Genomic DNA, 6,223 nt, shown 5'->3' on the forward strand with positions numbered 1-6,223 from the left:
TTATAATTGCTGTATGCAACTTAGGCTCATGATACACATGCTACATGACTGGGACTTGATCTAATGACTCTGATCACTAGTAGTTCTTATTCCAGTGGCTTTTGGCCACCTCGACAGTAGGGACAAGGGAGAAGTTGTGGATTTTGCCTTTATGGTTAGTAGGATAAGTTTTAAAATAGTTTGTAACAGCTTTCCCCACAGTTATTGCTGTGCCACAGGTCAAGGAACTAATGTGGGGGCTTTGCCAACACCAGGTAGGTCCACTGCAGTTATCTATTTGGGGATAGGGAAATGACCACGGACCCAGTGACACATTGTGAGTTGGGTATGACCCAGGACTGCATTTATTACCTGGCTTCCCTATGTTCCACCCCTAAATAAGGGGGCCATGATAATGCTCTGGGCCCTAGGGTATCAGTGTCAGCTCGGGCACTGTGTCCAACCGTTCTTGGAATGTTTGCGTATTCTCCTTTGCCCAGTGTGTGCTTACCTAAGTAAATGGCTATAGGTCCCTTTGGGGACAACTGGGGGAATCATTACTGTATACACTGCATGATGTTACAGGGTTCTTTCTCCTGGGACCAAGTTCCTCCTTCAGTCAGGGTATGAAAACTGGCTCAGGTCCAGAACTGGGGCAAAGAATCATGACTATTTTTTTTGGGGGGGGGGGTGCTTTAATTTCTTCTGATTGTATAGAGCAACACCTTAATGATTGCTCATCTATCTTGCCCCTGGAGAAGCCATGTTTTATTAATATTCTGCATAGCTTTCTGTAGGTCAGGCCCTTCTTACCATTCTGACTTTGCCACTCATTATGATTATTGCACCCATCTTGTTTCTCATGGTTAAGAGTCCTAATCCCTGTTATTTTGGAATCCTATCATTCCCATTGCAACCAGCGAGGCCAGTTCTGTAATTGCATCTGCCACTGGCCTACAGAGGACAGCTTCTAGGTGATGCAGGGGCATTTCTCACCAGAGCCTTCCTCATTGCTGATAAATGGTGTGTCCTCTAGGTCCTCCTCTGGAACATAGACATCTCATGGGTTTTCTGGGCTTATGTAGTACATCCACTCTAGCATGCCCACTTCTCTGAGTCTTAATCCTTCTTACACCCTTTGGCATGGTAGTTTTAGCATTTCTACTTCACTTAGTGTGAGTTATTGCTTCCTCTAAACTTCTCAAAGCCATCCTACCATCATCTTTCAGGATGCTTGCTAAGGGTATACATCTTTTATCTCAGGAGAGTGCATCTATATTGATAAACTCTTCCTTGTCCAAGTTTATGTTCCTACTCCCTTGATTCAGCATCCTCAGAACACAATCCCATATGTATTCTTCTAGCTCTTGCTGGCTAGGCCCTGTAGCTCCTCTCTGGTAAACCCTTTTATCCCTAACTGGTGCTCTCTAGCCAGGTTATCTTGTAACTTAACCCTAGTTATTGGTCTGGTGGATAGGAAGGGAAGTGGAGGCTGATCCTGAGGGTATGCTGTGATGATTAGGATTGTGTCAGCTTGGCTGGGCCATGATTCTCAGTGGTTTGGCAGTTATGTAATGATGTAGTTATCCTCCATGATGTGATCTGAAGTGATCAGCCAATCAATTGTAAGGGGAGTTTCCTCAGGACTGTGGCCTACATCTAATATATACATGGACACTCTGGCAAAGTTCACTTGCTTGCTCCAGCTAGTCACCATCTGACCTCCAGTTCTAGGGACTTGATCCAGTGGCCTGCCATATTGCCTATCTTGGATTCATAGTCCATGAGCCAGTGGCTTGCCATCTGACCTGCTGATCTTGGGTTCATCAGCCCCTGCAGCTATGTGAATCAGAAGCCTCCAGCCTGATGCCTGACCCATGAATTTTGGACTTGCCAGCCTCTACAACTGCATAAGTCATTTCCTTGAGATAAATCTCTCTCTATATATGTATGCTTCACTGGTTTTGCTTCTCTAGAGAACCCAGCCTAAGACAAGTGCTCGTATTGACTTGCAAGGCAGAAATGTCTGTGTCATCTTCAGGCAAGGGTGCAGGGTAGTGTTTAACAAGGGGTGGGCCACTTCTACAGTCTCGAAGGGTTCAGGGGAATCTAAGGCTTCAGGATTCTAGAGTACATGAACCCAGATGTCCCCATTCCTTCTCTCAGGATCCTACCCCCCACCCCCCACCTTTTCAATCCTATCAGAAGCCTCATATTAGCCTAACAAACCTGTTGAAGTTGACAATTCAGTTCCTCTGGACCTCTTAAATAATTTCTAGGCCTGATGCTCAAAGGTTTTTATGTCCTCCCCCTGAGGAGGAGTCTTATATGCTGCCACAAAGAGGGGAGAGGGGCTCTGGCTTTCACACTTAGCCCTCGATCTGTGATTCATCACCATCAGTCTTTGTCTTTCTTCAAAGTATCGATTGCCCTCAGCAACACCATTTATTATCCTTTTAACTATTTCCACGGTATTTCTAAAGGGCCTGTGCAATCCCTTCTACTGGCAATACTAGTTAGTTCATTACCAGCTAATTTTAACTACTGCATCTCTACTGCATGCCAGGGGTTATATATGCTCCAACTATTGCCAGCGATGGGGGATCTTCATTGTCAACCCACCTTCGGTAATCCCACTACATGACCCCATTGTAGAGTCGGCTTTCTATGACCACTTGCAGCACCGATAGCTTATAGGTCTAGTTCCCCAGAAGCAGATTCAGACAGGTATTTGCATACAGGAAGTTTACTGGGGCTTGCTGGGAGAGTAACACCTGTGGGCAAGTTCAGGAAGCAGGACTGAGCAAAGAAGTTGAACCACAATGTAGTTTCACCAATGGCCTCAATCTTAATGGGGGAATTCTCTGGAGCTGGAATGGCCCTTTGGAGTTGTCCCAAATCGCATCAAGCTGACCAGGACTTTATATCCCTGTATAAAGTAGTCAAAGAGCCCTGGTGGTACAGTGATTAAAGCACTCAGCTGATAACCCAAAGGTCGGTGGCTTGAACCCATCAGCTGCTCCTCAGGAGAAAAGATTTGGCAATCGGCTTCCGTAAAGATTTATAGCCTTGGAAACTCTGAGGCAGTTCTATTCTGTCCTATAGGGTCACTATAGTTGAAATCAACTTGAGAGCAGTGGATTTATTTTTTGGGGGGGGCGGCATCAACTAGAGACTGGATAAGAGACAGTTCTCTTTAGCTGAAGGCAATCATCCACAGGGTTTGCAGGAGGGGAGGGCAGACTCAGCTGCAATTCATCAGCTATCAACACTCCCAGGAATGAGTGCTTCAATCCTGAAGGTGGTATACCACACCTTTCACTAAAAAAGCAATTAAATAAATCAAAAAAGAAAGTGGGAGGATCTTCAGCTTTCTAATGAAGTAAGAAGTGCCTGAAGGATGGCAAGTGGAAGAACTACAAAGGAAAGGTGAATCTCTATTTCTTATGAACAGGGCATTTCAGACTCTTGGAAAACACGAAGAAATGAATAAAACCTGGGAAGCTACAACTTGGGAAGTATTTCAGAAGCTTTAAATGTTTATTTTTTTTAGGGTGAACCTACTTTCAGAAAAGAAACATACCTTATTGGGTAATACAAAGTTCAAAGTGAGGATCCAAAACAAATTAACAGAAGCATGATAACTAAGAGTTAAAAAAAAGGAATGAGTTAAACAATTTAACTCAACAAGGACTTAAATTCCTACTATTTAACAGAAATGACGGCTACCAAGATAAACATGATCCCCAATCTATATTACAGGGATAAAATAGCAAGATAATGGAACTTTTGCCAACTTCAATGAAGGAAATGCCATTCAATTCTTTCAATGTATTAAGTCAGGAACTTTTAAAATATTCACTCAAAAAGTGAGAACATTTCTTAACATCTCAGGGGGCAGTACAGGACTAGACTTTCTCATCAGTAAACGCAGTATCAGCTGCAATTGGATAGGCATCACAGTGTAGCACAATCCTAACTATTGATGTCTATGTTCACTGTTTGGTTTTATTTCTCTTAAAACTGTTTTTTAAAAAAATACAACATAGTTCTTTTCTCGAGCTTACCACAGGGATGGGCTGTCAACCAGCAATACCGTATCACCTGAGAGCTTGTTAGAAATCAGAATCCTCAGGCCCCACCCAGACCTACTGAATGAAACTCTGGGATCAGGCCTGCAAAGTGCTGCTCCTGCAGAAGATTTGGATGTGAGCTAAGTTTGGAACACTGGCAAAGAGTATAATAAATTTTAAGTGTGTAAGTCACCAAATCTGATTCAGGAATAGTTTGGGGGAAGAAAGTCCATCAGTTGGCTTCGGTACCAAACATGTTAAAATGTTTTCCCACTAATTAAAAACAAATTTAATGATAAAGATTTTTGAAAGATAAAAATGAATATTATCCATGGCTTTTTGTTTTAAACAGTAAAAGAACTGAAAAAAGAGGTAATCTTTTTAAAGTATGAGTTTATTCTCGAGGTTTTCTTAAGTACCCATAAATTAGTGTTTTTATTGCTACTATATCCAGGAACTTAAAACAATTTAAAATACGTGCTTTTATCATACATTAACACTTATAAAAGATTGAAACTGTATAATTGTAAAGAAAATTTTTCAACGATTTAATAATAAGCATATGGAAACTGAGAATTACAGAAATAGCTATTGATTGACCTCTAAAATTAAAACATAAATTACACTGAAATAAAAGGCTGAGTAAAGGTGCTACATTAAAAAAACAAAAACAAAACCCCACAAAGGTTCATCACTTCTCTTGCTGTTAGTACACTAATGAAATGTTAATGAATCAAGTATTATCTTCTCCATATTTAAAACAAAGTAGTTCTATACTTTCCATGAATGCCAATTTTAAGTTTGAAATACGACATTCATTTAGGTTCTTTTAAAAAACACTAAGAAATTGGTAAAAACTCATGTTTGCTTGGTTAATGTTTGACAGAAATAAAACAAGAAATACATTAACAGCTAATCAAGTCAACTGAGATTTGGGCACTGGGACAGTTACAAATGGCACCAAATTAGAATACACAAAGAGCTTCCGTCTGAAAGTCAAAGTGGTAAATAAAGACCAAAGAGAAGGAGCATGTTAGAGCTACAGCATCATACTTGGCTAAAGAGTCCCGGTTCGGCAAAGCCAAAAGGATTCAGTACCCAGAAAGATGAAGGTAATGAGAAGCTAAATTCAAATTAGCTCCGACTTTATTTGCAAGTTAAAAATATTTCATTTTTTCTCCTTTCATTCCCAAGAAAATTAAAACCACATTCTTACTGTTAGTGTGAACTTCTGATGTTTCTGAACTTGGCATATTCTTGGTTAGTTTTTTTTTTTTTAAAAGATAAGTGATAACAGATGTTAATGCTGTCAATGTGACCAATGCATTAAATTTCCACAGAAGAAAATTAATTACTTTAATACTATGCGTCTTACCCACAGTGACTCAGAGCGTAAGTATTACAGAAATCCTGCAATTGTCCCCAGCCCTAGGGTTATGGAATGGGACGATTTAGTCATCACTAAATGGAAAATGAATTATGAGACATGGTGTTTCTAAAATGCTAGCTTGTTTTTTTTCCCTCTTTATTTGGATTTTTAAAAAAGTAGACCTCACACTTTCTTGATTTAAACATCATTTTAAATAACCTTCTAAGACGGTTTCATTTTTATATTTTCTCTGAAATAAATCAAGTAAAAAAACACTTCCCAAATTTGCTCACACTAACTGATCTCAGATGTTTCTTTTGACAGTAGAAATACTTTTGTTTTAATTTGGTGAGAAAAAAGTTTAATACTGTATCACTTGCTATGAGGGTGAGAAGTTTTTCTTTTTGCCATTTTTGAAAGCATTTTAAACAGGTTATCCAGCCTTCATATAATGGAACTAAAGTTCCTATACAGAGATAATAAATTTGGAGTATTAATGATGTAATTAAACCTGTAAGTTGATGCCTATGCTAGTGGATTCTTTTTTGTAACACTAAGAAATTGGTAAATAACTCATAACCTTGCTTGTTATAAGGCTTACTCAAAAAAGCCTTATAAAAATAACTCTGTGCTAAATTTAAAACAATAAAAGAGAAAAAGAAAAAACATAAAACAGCCCAAACCAGAAAAACTCACTAACCATACAGACAGCATTTAGCACCTAACAGCCTGTATCAACATGATGCCATTTGATTTTGTTACACAACTGGTCAAGTCAGGAGAGGGAGGTTACAAAAAAAAT

Source organism: Loxodonta africana, chromosome 18 (assembly GCF_030014295.1).
Source record: "Loxodonta africana isolate mLoxAfr1 chromosome 18, mLoxAfr1.hap2, whole genome shotgun sequence".
Lineage (NCBI taxonomy): Eukaryota > Metazoa > Chordata > Mammalia > Proboscidea > Elephantidae > Loxodonta > Loxodonta africana.